The following is a 13,567-nucleotide window of genomic DNA, read 5'->3' on the forward strand; positions in this document are numbered from 1 at the left end:
TTGCCACTTTGAAAAAGCCCCCATTAGGGTTTAAGGTTTGACAGCTGATATGAACATCCTTTGGTGTTGTGACGGGTCTGAATGCATTGTGACCCGAAAAGTGAGAGAAGTCACCGGTGTGGGAGGAAAAAGGAATTGGGATGAGAGACCCGACTTTCAGGCAGACTAAACTTGTGAAAGAGAAACACGAGGAAACGAAAAACACAAATTCGAATGAGGTAAATCCTCCTGTATCGAGCACAATAGCCAGCCTTTGTCATTGTGTCCGTTGACTGTGTCCTCTGTGTGTGTCCACATGCGGGTCCACTGGGACGCCCGGCCTGAGCTGTGTGTTTTACTATTCTTCTGGCCTCCCCACTGTGTTTACCTCTCCATGGTAAAAAAGCCATATGCCAAATTATCTTGTGTTACAGCTCTGGTTTCCGTCGGCCCCACACACACTGGAACATCAAGAAGGGATATGTAAACCATATCCAAGACTATAAAGTAGAGACGCATTGATCTGTTTATGCTTTTTAACAATCTCCAACACATGAGATTCATCTTGGCCACAGACAATCTTCTGATGGTCATCGATTCATCTGGTAACACCAGGCCAATTAATTAGTGGTGGCAATAGTTGCGTTTCGGGAATCAATCGTTATCAGACCATTTGTTGTGACATTTTCCATTTCAGAAAAAGAAGGGCGCTAAAAACTCAATTTTCTGGTTTTAATTATATTATTAAAGATTAAATTAACAAACAAGGAAAACAGGTGACCCGTAAACCTACACATGCCAGACAATGGTATTGACAATGTAATTATTGACCGGGTTAATAGAAGTCACAGAATCTCGGACGAAGCATACCGTAAGAGTCGGCCCATTTTTCTGAGAATGTGCATTCAATGAAGCAAAACTGCTGAACGCTGCATGAATTTTCCATTCCACATCAGATCTTTTTATTTTCTGCCGTCGTTACATGGCGCCTGTCGAGTGTCTAGACGGCAGATTTAAAACATCCCCCTCTGTCTTTTAAAATCTTTTTTTCCCCAGATAAATATTTTTTTAAACAAACCTGAAGTGACTTCTTCCTTCGCTGTTGTTTGCTCGAAATCTGTTAAACCTTTTTGATACTTTTCTTCTTTTTTCGTCCCCGTTATGTCTCCAGGTGCATGAACTCTATGTGCCTCTCACCTATTTACCTGATTCTTCTACCACATGCTTGAGGAACACAGTAAAAGAAGCAGAAGGTACTATAGCTTCTTTGCATTGTTTTTGTTTTTGTTTTTGTTTTTGTTTTTGTTTTTGTTTAGGTTTGTTTTGTTTGGATGAGGCACAGAGGTTTAGCCAATAAACATTTAATAAATGAATTATTTGAATAAATCAAGCACTGTTCACACTTGATTCCAGAGGAAGAGGAAATTGTAGAAAATATAAATGGAGTCGTGATGTCCGGAAATTTTTTTTTAACCCCCGGAGTGCAACATTTGGTCCCGCATCTCCTCTGACTCAGCTCTGCTGCCCACACCGTTCTGTAAACCCCACCAGCGGATCGATGTTTCTGAAATGGAGCTGACCTGCAGTCACATTAACGGCACACATCCACCTAAGGGGGTCTTCCCAGAAGACTCTCACATTCACACTCTTACACTTTGTTCAAACACAGCATCCAGTAGAGGGGAAATCAGAGGTCAATACGAGCCATCCTGCTGAAAGTCTTGTTTGGCCTTGCTGGAGCTGCTCATAGTTAGAGTCTTACATTACAATGTCCTGTTCATTAAGGACCCCGACATTCCAAGAGACAGCTCTCAAACATAAAGCCGTATCGTATGCTCTGCATTTTCTCAGCAACACAAGGCGTCTTTTCCTGGCATGAAAAATTAATCAAACACCTCTCAGTTGTATGTGTGTGTGTGTGTGTGTGTGTGTGTGTGTGTGTGTGCGGCCTTGCATCTGTAACACATCAATAGTGGCACCTCTCACAGAAAAAGATTGAAATTCACCACCGCAAAATGATCAATATATGAATGTGAAGAGGAGTAAAAAAAAAAGCCTTATTGTTGCAGAAGAGCGAAAAAAAAGAGAAAAAAATCACATTCTAAGGCCTAACAGTTGAGATGTCACTTTCTGGATATATCTCTCTTTTGCCTTGTATAGGCTTCTGCATGCTGACTGCTTCCATTTGGAGGTGAAATTAACTTCAATGATGAGCCTCTCATTTCTAAAGCCTCGGTGGAGCAGAAAGGCCTCCTCCAGGGAATAAGGTTTTGTGACCTTTCTTTATCTCGTGTCTCCTGGTGAGCTGTGGTGATCTGAGGCCTCCCGGGTATCAATGAAGAAAAACAAGACCGGCTAATTTCTGTGGGGGAATTCTCTCTCTAGGTGACTGTAGCATTGCTGAAAGACTTTTTGATGCGGGTGAAAGTCACTAAAGACCCTTTTATGTGAATTTGGTATTAACTCTTGTTCTCACAGTTGATTGTTTGAGCTCCTCTACATAAATCAGTGTTTCTGATTCACTAAATACATGCTTTTATGAAAATCTTGTTTTTGGATTTGGGACTGCACATTATTGATATAGCACAGTCACTGTTGTGTACTCAAGCTACAGCGGAACTCAAAGCCTTCAATCAATTTTTGCCCGATTCCAGAAACATTTTTGAATTACTTTTAACACACGGAATGTTCTACGTCAGTCCTATCCACTACTAAAGATGACATTTTCATTATGAGCAACATGCAAGGTGGGTAGTGTGTGTGTTTGCGTGGAGGGAGCTTTTAAGCCTCTGCAACTGAGAATAATCCAGAAAATCAATCCACCTGTACTCCACTCTCCACAGGGCTGCAAGATTGGTTACACACGCTAATCATGTGTGTTGATTTCTTTCCCCCCCTGCCAGCATGGAGAGCAGCCCAGTTTCCCCTCTGTCCTTGCAGCGTTCAGGCCCAGCACCTTATTGATCACAATGGGTAAGTTAATAAGCTTTAGCCCCATTCATCAGCAGGGTAGAGACTGGAACTGCACACGACAGGCTTAATCAAGTCATCAGTGCCCGTCAAGCATGAACACAGTAATTAAAGGAAGAGGGAACATGGAGATGAGAAGAGTGGGGAAGAGTAGGAGTGATAGGGTTCGCCTTAGAAAGAGATAGAGAACTTCGGTGCTCCATTTATTAAGCACCAATTTATGAGGACAGCGGCTGACACTGTATGAGCTGTCATTCACTCATCTTGGCATATTTAGCTGTGGCATTTTTCTTGCCTTAGTTAATCAGCAGCCGAAATACAATCAGCCGGGTGATGCAAACAATGAACCGAGGCCAGACAATTCATCCTGACCGGAGCGGGCCTTCCTACATAAACACTAACACACCCAAACATGTCAAAGAGCAGCAGGCCCCTTCTCCCTTTAGTGCCGCCCACAGCCGAGGAAATCACCAATAATCACCTTTATGAATCTCCGTAATATTTCACTGCTGCTGGATGAGCTCATGTAGTTTACTTAGATGATATGCCAGATTTATGGCAACAGCTTCGAGTTAAGATGCTCCCCTACAAGTGCAATTCTGTGTGGTGATAGGAGGGAAGAAGCTGGGAAATCCAGTGGCTTAGACCTCGATTCAGAGGCCGAGATATGCATCTTCGCCGAGGTAACTGTGTGTATTATTCACACTGGAAACGTTCTTTAAGGTCAGGGTCGGACACATGTGACAGGGATCCTGCCTCAGATAGTATCTTCAAGAACTTCAATTTTTCAACATGCCACATAACATGTACATCAAAACTGGAATCACGCAAGATGTATGTCTAATGGGAATCGTAAATGATTCAAGCAAAAATACTGGACGAAAAAAAATCTTTAGTGGTGCATCCGTATTGTTCTTTGTGCTATGTGTCATTTTATTTGTGTGTGTGTATGTGTGTTTGTATGTGTGTGTGTTGTCCCTAATACGTCAACAGCTCCCCCTGCTCTCAGGTGCTGTGATCCCCATGTGTTCTATTAGTCTTGAACCTGACCATTAGACTGTCCCTTCAACTGCTGTGGAAAAAAACATGCCTAATGACCCCCCCCCCCCCCCCCTTTCCCCTCCCATAGTCAGAGTCAGTGTCCATTAATTGTCACTGTTGTTGTCAAACCTTTACCCTGTTTGTTGCAAGGCTGAGGGGACAAGAGGTGGTTGTGTGTGTGTCTGTGTGTGTGTGTCTGTGTGTGTTGGATGGTCTGTGTATGCTGCCGATATGGCTGCTGTGGTGAGGGAGCTGTCAGGTAAGATTAGTCTCACAGGTGGCCATGGAAGCATGGAAGTAACATGTACACTCACACACACACCAAACACACCCCATATACATTAATTGGTACTTTTTGAAATCTAGACACTGTCACAGGTGTTATTGGTATCAATGTGGTTCACTCAAAATTGGGACCTGAATTCTTAATTGGTATTCCTGTGTACGAAAGAAAATGTACAGATTACATATTTAACAATGCAACACATGGCAGTGTAGCACAAAACATAAGACGGTGACTAGATGTTGCATAGTTGTATCTAGCCTACATTTCACAACAAAACAAAAATATATACAAAAGTATTGGTCTCCACAGTCAGGAACAGATGAGATGGTGGTAAGATCTTTACAGAATTTGAATTATATTTACTTTTATTTGGCGCACATAGAAACAGAAATACTTGGAGCCAAATGTATTGTTAAATTGTGAAAAACAGTAACAATTGTACATGTTATAGTTGTAACATACATTGGCTGCAAATGTTTACTGCTACTGTATTGGTTATCAGGGCTCAAAAAAAATAGTAGTACCAGTAAAACAATAATTTTTTGATAATGAATTTGTCCAAAAATTGCTGAGGTAAATGTAAATGATGCATTATTTAAACTCTTTTCATTGTGAACATCAGATGATTTCAGACTTCACAAATCCTCAAGCAGACACAGTACAGTATTAAATTGATGGAAATATTATTGGAGCGTTAATTAGCGGGGCATTTCTGTCTCAGCTTAACCTGTGGCCTCTTCGCAGTCTGTCCAATCATACAGTGCAGTGGATAGGCTGAATACTGATCCCCCTCTGGGACTCAAACCAACAACCGCAATCCCAACCTGCTTTACAACTCATAATTAGCACAGGGAGCACTCCTCCCACTTGGATCGACAATAGGAAACACATGCAAAAATGCACCACAGTGTGTTTAAAGGGTGCTGATAATCCTTCAGGAACATACATCGGGCATATTCCTTGTGCCTGTAAACACATAAAACCCACACACCCACACTTCGACAGCAACTCAATTACAGCACGACTCCTTCACGGATCTGTTAGCTTATCTGATCACCCGATCGATACGGAATAACCACAGAGGGTTTATTTAAGCCTGCCGATCATTAATGTGGGTCCTGCAGTGCAAAGGCGTAGCAGTGGTGAAAACCTGTTGAAGTGCTCCAAGAATTTTGCAGCTCAAACAAAAGCAGACCAAGGGAAGTATAGTTTCGCAAGGGGTGACAAGACTCTGCAAACTTGTGTTCTTCCAAGATTCTGACTGTTGTAAATTACAGAGTGGCGTTTCATCAGTGCATTCATCCAGCCCAACAACCCAATTGGCCTGTCCGTATTGAGTCTCATATAATCATTGACAGAGCAATGTCTGAATGACTGGCATGGGATTCAATTAAAGACTCAGCCTACTGATGATTTCTTGTTTTTGTTCACCCTGTGTAACACCAAATCCCTTGTTGCCTCAGTCGCAAGACTGAGCTTTTCCAATTAATGGGTAACTAATAAATGAAATGAATGACCACTTGTTCCTTGGTCACAAAGGCCTGTGATGAGTGTGGCCGAGCTCTAAGCACCGAGGCATGAGGCGGCACGCTCCGGTGTTTGTATTTAAGTGTCGTATAAAAGTTTGACCTATTGTGCGGCATGCTTCCTGGCCCACGCCACAGCTTACGTCGCAGGGCTAATTGTACCTCTTTTTTTGTCCCTTTGTGGTGCAGCACACTTCTCATGTGGAGGGGAGGGGGGGGGGACACAGAGGCGGAGAAGAAGACATTGCTTTTTTGAAGGGCTTGGGAGTGGGTTTTAGGGGGTGGACGAAAAGGAGGATCAGCATTGGTAAGAATGAAGGAGCAGGCACGTATGACCAACAATGGATCTCTCGGATTACTGTCCAGACAAAGACAGTGTTGCAGTAATTACACCGCAAACACTGCGGCATTGTGTGCAAGTGCTGGTGTATGTGTGTATGCAGACATGTTGATCGGGGGCAGAGGGCACGGCTCTATTAGCAGATGTGTCCCAAGAAACAGATTACTGTAAGAGAGGGGTTTGTGTGATGACAGCGGGGTCAACTGGGACACAGACCTCTGCTTTTGTGTTGGCTCTCCATTCTTGTCACAGAAATAACAGCATCCGCCAAAAGGAAACAAAAAGGAAAAAAAATAAAAAAGTACTGAATTAGGAATGTTCATACAGTTATTGATAATATTTAGTAAACAACGGAAAAAAAGACATTAGAGACTTTCATCACAAATTTTTCAACATCATTAACCCAGGCAAATAAAGATACGGTGCATTTGCATTGGCCTAATACTTCATGTTTTATATTGACAGTACTCTCCACAGAAACGTCTCTCCTTATTCGCTTTATTTATGCAATGTATCGCTAAACTTTAAACATTTAATGTTTCATCACCAAAACACACATCCAAATAATTATAAGTATTGTTCTATCGGACCTCGAATATCTATGGATTTTTTTTAATTATTTGAAATTTTTGATGTTTTCCTCTAAGTGCAAAGTTCAATCAGAAACTAAATAAGAGTCCAACCAAAGCGTGTAAAGGAACTGTTGTGCTGTTAATTGATTTCACTGTTCTACCTGCAGGAAGTTGCTCTCTTTCAAATAATGTAATCGACTGTTTAGATGACAAATGACTGTGACGACACCCGGAAACTCACAACTTTGAAAGTCCTTCGGCCAGGCTCTCAAAAAGCTCAATTGCTTTGGCCGATTTTACCTCCGATCCATCCATCTCCGTCTCTGCACGTGCTCCTGTTCAACCTTCCTTTCAGTTCAGGCTGATTATCAGGAGTGGCCCATTTACAGTATGACTAGAAGGTAATTAGCGGGATGAGCTAAGCAGAAGCATCCTCTTCAGGGGTTAAAGCAACACACACACTCGACGATCCCTGCCTCTGAGAGCCTGGGTGGTGGATGTGTGTTTCAGACTGATAGGACAACAGAAAGAATGGGATTTCCCTGCAGTGCCTGTTGAATCCATAGACAGGGGAGCTGTGTACTTGTCACAAGATACGAAAACCGAATAATGTCCGCTGTGTAACACACACTTGATAAATGCCCAGTTGGGTCTGAAAACATAAATCATTCTGTCAAAAGCAAGAGCGGTTCTATTCAAACCTTTTGTAATTGAAAAGGATGTATCTGAAAGGCATTGGTGGTTTGTTTGTTAAAAGTCAGCGAGCTGCAGTCATTGAAAGGGATTGTAAATCCTTTGCCACTACTGCGTCTCCAACTTTCATGCATCCTCTTCTGAATTAAATGGATACAAAACAAATCAGTTCAGAATGGGACAGTGTCATGCAAAAAATGCATTGTGATTGACACACAGATACACAGTATAAATTACCACTGAGCGATGTGTAGAATACAGCACTGCCAGCAGACACTCCTGCCCTGTAACAGATGACAGAGCAGGCCCTCCTCCGAGGTGGCTGATGGCGATCATCTTGGCCCAAGGGCTTGAACAAGGCACTAATACTTCACTTGGTAGCTTAAGCTTCTAAAGAGCAATTATTCCATTCTTATGGAGGTCATTTTGTCCCATGAATATGAAATGTTAGCCAGTCCCTCCTTTAAGGTTGTGAGGTCTATGTGGATGCTCGTGGAGGAGCACAAAGCCCCGAAGGTATTGCCCATTTCCATATGTGTTAGGGGAACTCAGAGAGTTTGAGACTGTCCCCTGTTTACAGTAAACTCAGGGTCTTCTCTGACTCTCGGGAAGGAAAGAAATGTTAAGTATGCACTCTATCTGTCTTTACTATCCATCTAGTTCTCTAATTCCTGGCATTGTATCCATATATATCAAAGGGTCAATGTTGTATGTTTTGAATTATGTCTTAGTCGTAAAATGCTTTATATTAAGACTACAATCAATCCTAAAAAAAAAGTACCGGGAGTCACATTAAATTCTCTTTGACATGTTATGTAGGTTTTTAAAAATGATTACATTTACATTCATTGCAGTTACAAAGCTTTCTTAAAAATGGAAATTGACATTCTATACCGAAACCCAAAATCAGTTTCCACCAAGAAGTAGAAAAAGTTCAAAATGAAGCATAACTTCAGGCGAGGTTTGACTGACTTGGCAAAAAAAACAAAAAACTGATGACTTTATTTGATTTATTTGACATCATTTGATTTGGGGGAAAATAGAGTATCTCGTAAATCTCTGAGAATCTCGATGGATTCTTAGCCTCGTTGCTGTCGTGTTTGCAAATATAAGCTTTGCATTAACAGCGTTAAAGGTCCCCACAGTGAATGGAGCTGTTGTGCTCTTTTCTTAGCAAAGTATTTTTGTTAATGCCCTCATGATTTATTAGTAAAGGGGCATTCACCAAGCCTTTGTCATGGAGAGACCCGGAAGAGTCTCCTCTCTGGGTCACCTGGCTTTCCACTCGGCTTTTGGGAGGTAATAGTATAGTTGATGGTGGCGGGCTGTGAGGAGGGGTCGGAGACTTTTGCATAAGGATGGGTCCCAATCTGCTAGAATTGCTCTGCACAGTAAGGGGGCATGCACCAGCTTATACTGGGGGTCTTTATTTTGGGGCCATTGCACTTTTTAACACAATTACTACACCACCCTTCTGTTCTGATCTGCTTGTCTTATTCATATGCATCAGTTGCTCCCAGGGTTGCCAAGTTTCCAGGTGCAAGCCCCTCTGAATGGGTGAACTAATTTGGGGAGTAGTCCTGACTACACATTAAAGAGTCTGTCTACAACACAAGAATGTTCACCTCAGAAAACAGCACAAAGAGCACAGCTAATGTGAAAGGATTCCTTTCCTGGAAGCTGAATGTGGTAAAACAGTACCACAGAGGGTTATAGTTCACGCATAGAGTCCTTCGATATGTTTGAGTGCTGTTGTGAAGCCATTAGCTGATGAAGCAGCGCAAACAATCTTCGGTGATTGGATTGTTGTTGTCCCTGTAATGTTATTGGGCTGAAAAGTGATGCAAACCAGCAGTGAGTCTTGAGGATAACTACACTTCCTCTTGAGGTAGTTTGCAAGTCCACCTGGGCGTCCCAGTACTTTTGAAATGAACCCCCACAAGTCACAGAAACATACATTTTCCCGTATATTCCATAATAATATCCAAGGCCACATACAGGAAAAGCCTGCTGAATCGAGAAGTGGGGGGGTGGGTATATCTATGAACACACATGTCTGGGTAAGATTCTTCATCTGCATGATTCCTTTAATAGCTCTGTCAGCAGACACAGTCTTTCATTAGCGATTCCAGTAATGTCAATAAAGTTGAGATGGTTGACAGGAAGAGCGTGGGATAGAGCAGGGGGAGACCCACCCAAGGCCAACATACACGCTGGACCACCAGGCAGAGGACAATAATGATGAAGAATATTACATCAATCATCAGCTTGTTACCGTCTTTGCAACAAAGTAGGCAAGTATAGAATAGTTGGAAAGGATCAGATTTGAATTTGATTATAAGCGACTCTTTATCCAGTTGGGTGACTTCCATAGACCCCATTGAAAACATATAAAAGTGAAACTGATTCATTAAGAAGAGACAATATAGAGACAACTTTTATCACTGTGTAGCATCTTGGACCCTTCCTACTGTGTGAAAAACAGATTTAAATTACAGGCCTGTAGTTAAGTATGCAGAAACAGCAGAGAACTAATGTTCTGCATCTAAATGCAAGATAAGATAAGATAAGATAAGATAAGATAAGATAAGATAAGATAAGATCGACTTTATCGATCACTGATGGGGAAATTGATAAGTGTGCATATGGTCATAAAAGATTAAGAAAAATTAAAGCAAATAAATGATATAGATACAAATAAGCAAAGAAAGACTTTGCATACAGAGATATAAAAACATCAAAATACATTTAAAAAATGCCTCATATAGGGAATGGTTATAGAAGTGAAAGGTGTACAGTAGGAGATGTGGGTAGTAAAAATGAAATAGAATGTGATAATATGCAAGGGATCCTGGAGAATGTATAAAAATATATAATTATAAATGTAATTATTGAGACAAAGAATTAATTATATCTATCTGTGTGTCCATGTGCGTGTGCGTGTGCGTGTGCGTGTGTCGCCCCCTCTTCCCCCCATCTTCACAGTCACCTGCAAAACCTGTTATAGACAAACTCTCTGGTCGATAATATTGGTGACAAAGCGCTATCTACTGGCCATCCATGAAAACCTGCCATCACAACAGCCCCGGTCGATGCACTAGAGGGAGATGTTGCATTTCACACATCTCCCTCTAATGTCATTCTAAAAAAAAAAAAAAAAAAATCACTTACCTGACTCATCACACTGTGTAATGACACACAACATCTTGTTGTGTAAAATCGAATACCAAAATCTCTACAGTGCATTTGGGATTTCCTTTTCTATAAAACACAACATTAAACACTTTCCCCTTGTCTCTGCACCGTCATAAGTCATCAGGGGGTGCATTGGCTGGCAGCTCCCTTTGGAATGATATAATCCAATTCAGCATCGACTTCCACATAAGTCTGCGTGTAAAATTGCTTGGCTGATGAATAATCCACAAGATAACAGTTGGAAAAAAAATTGTGGGAAACATGCAGAAATAAAGTGAAGCATTGTAGTAATTCTTCCCTCACCCCGCATCCCCACTCTCCTCAACATAAAAATGCAGGCATGCTGTTTCAGCCTCTATTGTGCAATTTCACAAGGGAAGTTTTCTGTTTATTTCTTTTGTAACAAAAAAACAGCCATGTTTTGTCATTTTCCTCCTATTCAGGATAGATTCATCTGAAGCTGCACTGTACCCCATTACAATCACTTCTGTAACAGCATGAACATATTAACCTTTCGTAAAGGCTGCCCCTGTCAGCAAAGAGGCCTGTACACACACTCGATTTTAGGAAAGGTCACAGACTCATATAAATGTCCCTGAGCTACGATTCTAACTTTCCCATCTCCTGAATCGGTGGCTTGCAGTGGTGGATTGTCTTTGGACTGTGTTCCATTTGTTCCGTTTTGATATATGTGTGTATCTTTGAAAACCTGATGCTAATCTGAAGCTAAAACTGTCACGCCCTTGATTAGATTCTCCAGATTCATCGTTTGTTATGCCCCTCTGTTGGCACGGCGCCTGTTCCAGCTGAAACAGTCACTTAATCTCAGTCACATTTAATCCGATGCCCACACTTTGACCTAATGCAAAAACAGACAATCACGGCGACATCTATTAAAAAGACATAAAAAGCCATTATGTGCTATCAACCTTTTCAATACGCTGTTGACACACTATTTTATGAAAATGGGGACGCAGAAGACAGATACACTTTCATGATAAAAAGTGTTTTTTTTTTATGAATGGCTTGCTTTGACAAGAACAAATGACGTTGAATTGTGTAGCACCTCTCAAGGAACGGCAAAACAGCATCTCAGCAAGGTGAAAACGTCACCACTAACAGGGCCAACATGCAATTGTTGAAAATATTATAATTCTTATGATGGTCACTGCTCGGCACTTCATCATGTGCACACAAATTGCACTTTGGCTGATGGGAACAACTTGGGATTGGTTTACTTAAACTGTAATTACTCCCAGGAGCGAAATGATTGCTTTTTCATTTGAAGTATCCCCGTCTTAAAGTTGTTAGGGTCTTAAAAACCACAAGTGCAGTTTTTGGTGGTCCTGAAGAGAAAGTCGAGGAATAAGTCCAATATCCTGGAAATATTTAACATTGACACAACAATACTGGACATGATACATTTTGGATTTTTCACAAAGTGAAAATATCATGTTCATAATAAAACTGTTTGTGAAAGTATCGGATACTTTTTGAGATACTTTAATCTGGACCAAAGACAGTAACCTGAACATCCCAGTAGCAGACCTGCCAGCATGGCTAAAAACTACAAAAGAGCTTAATTGTTCAATTATGTCCAAAGACTATAAGCCTACTTACGATTTGGAATTGAAAAAGACACTTAACTGAAAAGTTTTTCATGATGTGTCACTTATTCGGGAATAAATGTGAATCATTCGGTGGGCGATACTGTGATATATGGTGTAACTCTTTATACAGCTGTACATATTAACACCCAGACCATGCTGTAGTTATATGATAGAAACATGCAAAAACATGTAAATATATCAAATGTGAGTTTATTTGATCATGTAAAAATGTAAACTTATAGAAAGAGTTAGAAAGTTTTAGACCATGGTCCAGAATCCCGTCAGTGATCCCTCCAGCCGCAGAAAGTCTTTTTCTGATAGGCAAACTGTGAAAGGCTTAAAATGCGGCACTTCATAACTCAAGTGTCACCAAAGCACAATACATCCTAATCTTAATAGAGGACATATTTCTTGCAAACACAACATGACGCGCTGCTCAGAAAAGCCATTTGTGCACTGGTCGAAGAAGGAACCAGAGAGCACCTAAGAGTAGAGGCCCATTGTGTACCAGCCTGTGAGCAGTCAATCACTGCAGGGTCAGCAAGGGTCTCAGCTGTCCAGATGACGTAGCGTAGAATCCTAAACAAGCAGCCGTATGGCCCGACATGCATGCTGGTACATGGAGTCCCAGAGAACAAGCATTCAGATAATTCGGAATGAATAAAATGAGAAAACTTACAGTGGTCTCAGTAGTACTTGGGCTTGTTAAAAGTACGTATTGCTGAGCGCAGATTTTCATTGAATTTAACCGAGAAATGCACTTATGCTGTAGGATAGAAACAAAAGAAAACTACAAATCCCAGACTGCCCGTAATTAAGCTATGTTCAGGTTCCCCCCTCTATTCGACGACGCTTTATACTTTGAGCTAAAAAACAAAGTTGTGAAAAATGTGACACAGCGATGTATATTCAAGAGAAAAAAAATAAACATTCATTATAATTTTTGATTATTGCTGATTTTTCCAGCTTAAATAACAAAACGCCGCTTCACGTACAGCCAGAAAATTCCCAATCTGACAGAAACACTCAATTGTAGTGACAGGATCATATAATATGTGACTGTAATTCTTTCGTGTGATCACATTATTGTTGAATTCCCATAGGTGTTTTTTACGTCAACGAATTCACGCCCCCTGGAGCTCCGACATTAATTCAGCAGCGAACCGAACCGAACTGTTACTATGTCCTGGCTATCCTGAAGGCAGCACAAGCCCACTACCAGGACCAGCAGTCCTCATCAAACAGATTTCATTCAGCGAGTAGCTGTTCCGTGAAGAACAACAGGCTCCCTCCCACTGTCCTGTGTGAGTACAACTGCCAGCTATTCACCTCCACCCCTTCTTAGAAGTTCTGTC

General features: G+C 41.3%; 1 protein-coding gene across 1 annotated transcript in view; it reads left to right on the forward strand.

Moving 5' to 3' along the window:
- Positions 1-13,417: 13,417 nt before the first annotated feature.
- slco5a1 (solute carrier organic anion transporter family member 5A1) overlaps positions 13,418-13,567 on the forward strand; it is a 42,262-nt gene continuing 42,112 nt past the window's right edge. Inside the window, exon 1 of the mRNA XM_086151275.1 lies at positions 13,418-13,516. The gene's annotated coding sequence lies outside the window, so the exon portion shown is untranslated. The remainder of the gene's footprint in view (positions 13,517-13,567) is intronic.

Source organism: Fistularia commersonii, chromosome 8 (assembly GCF_037954325.1).
Source record: "Fistularia commersonii isolate RoL2024-O1a breed Wild chromosome 8, RoL_Fcom_v1.0, whole genome shotgun sequence".
NCBI lineage: Eukaryota > Metazoa > Chordata > Actinopteri > Syngnathiformes > Fistulariidae > Fistularia > Fistularia commersonii.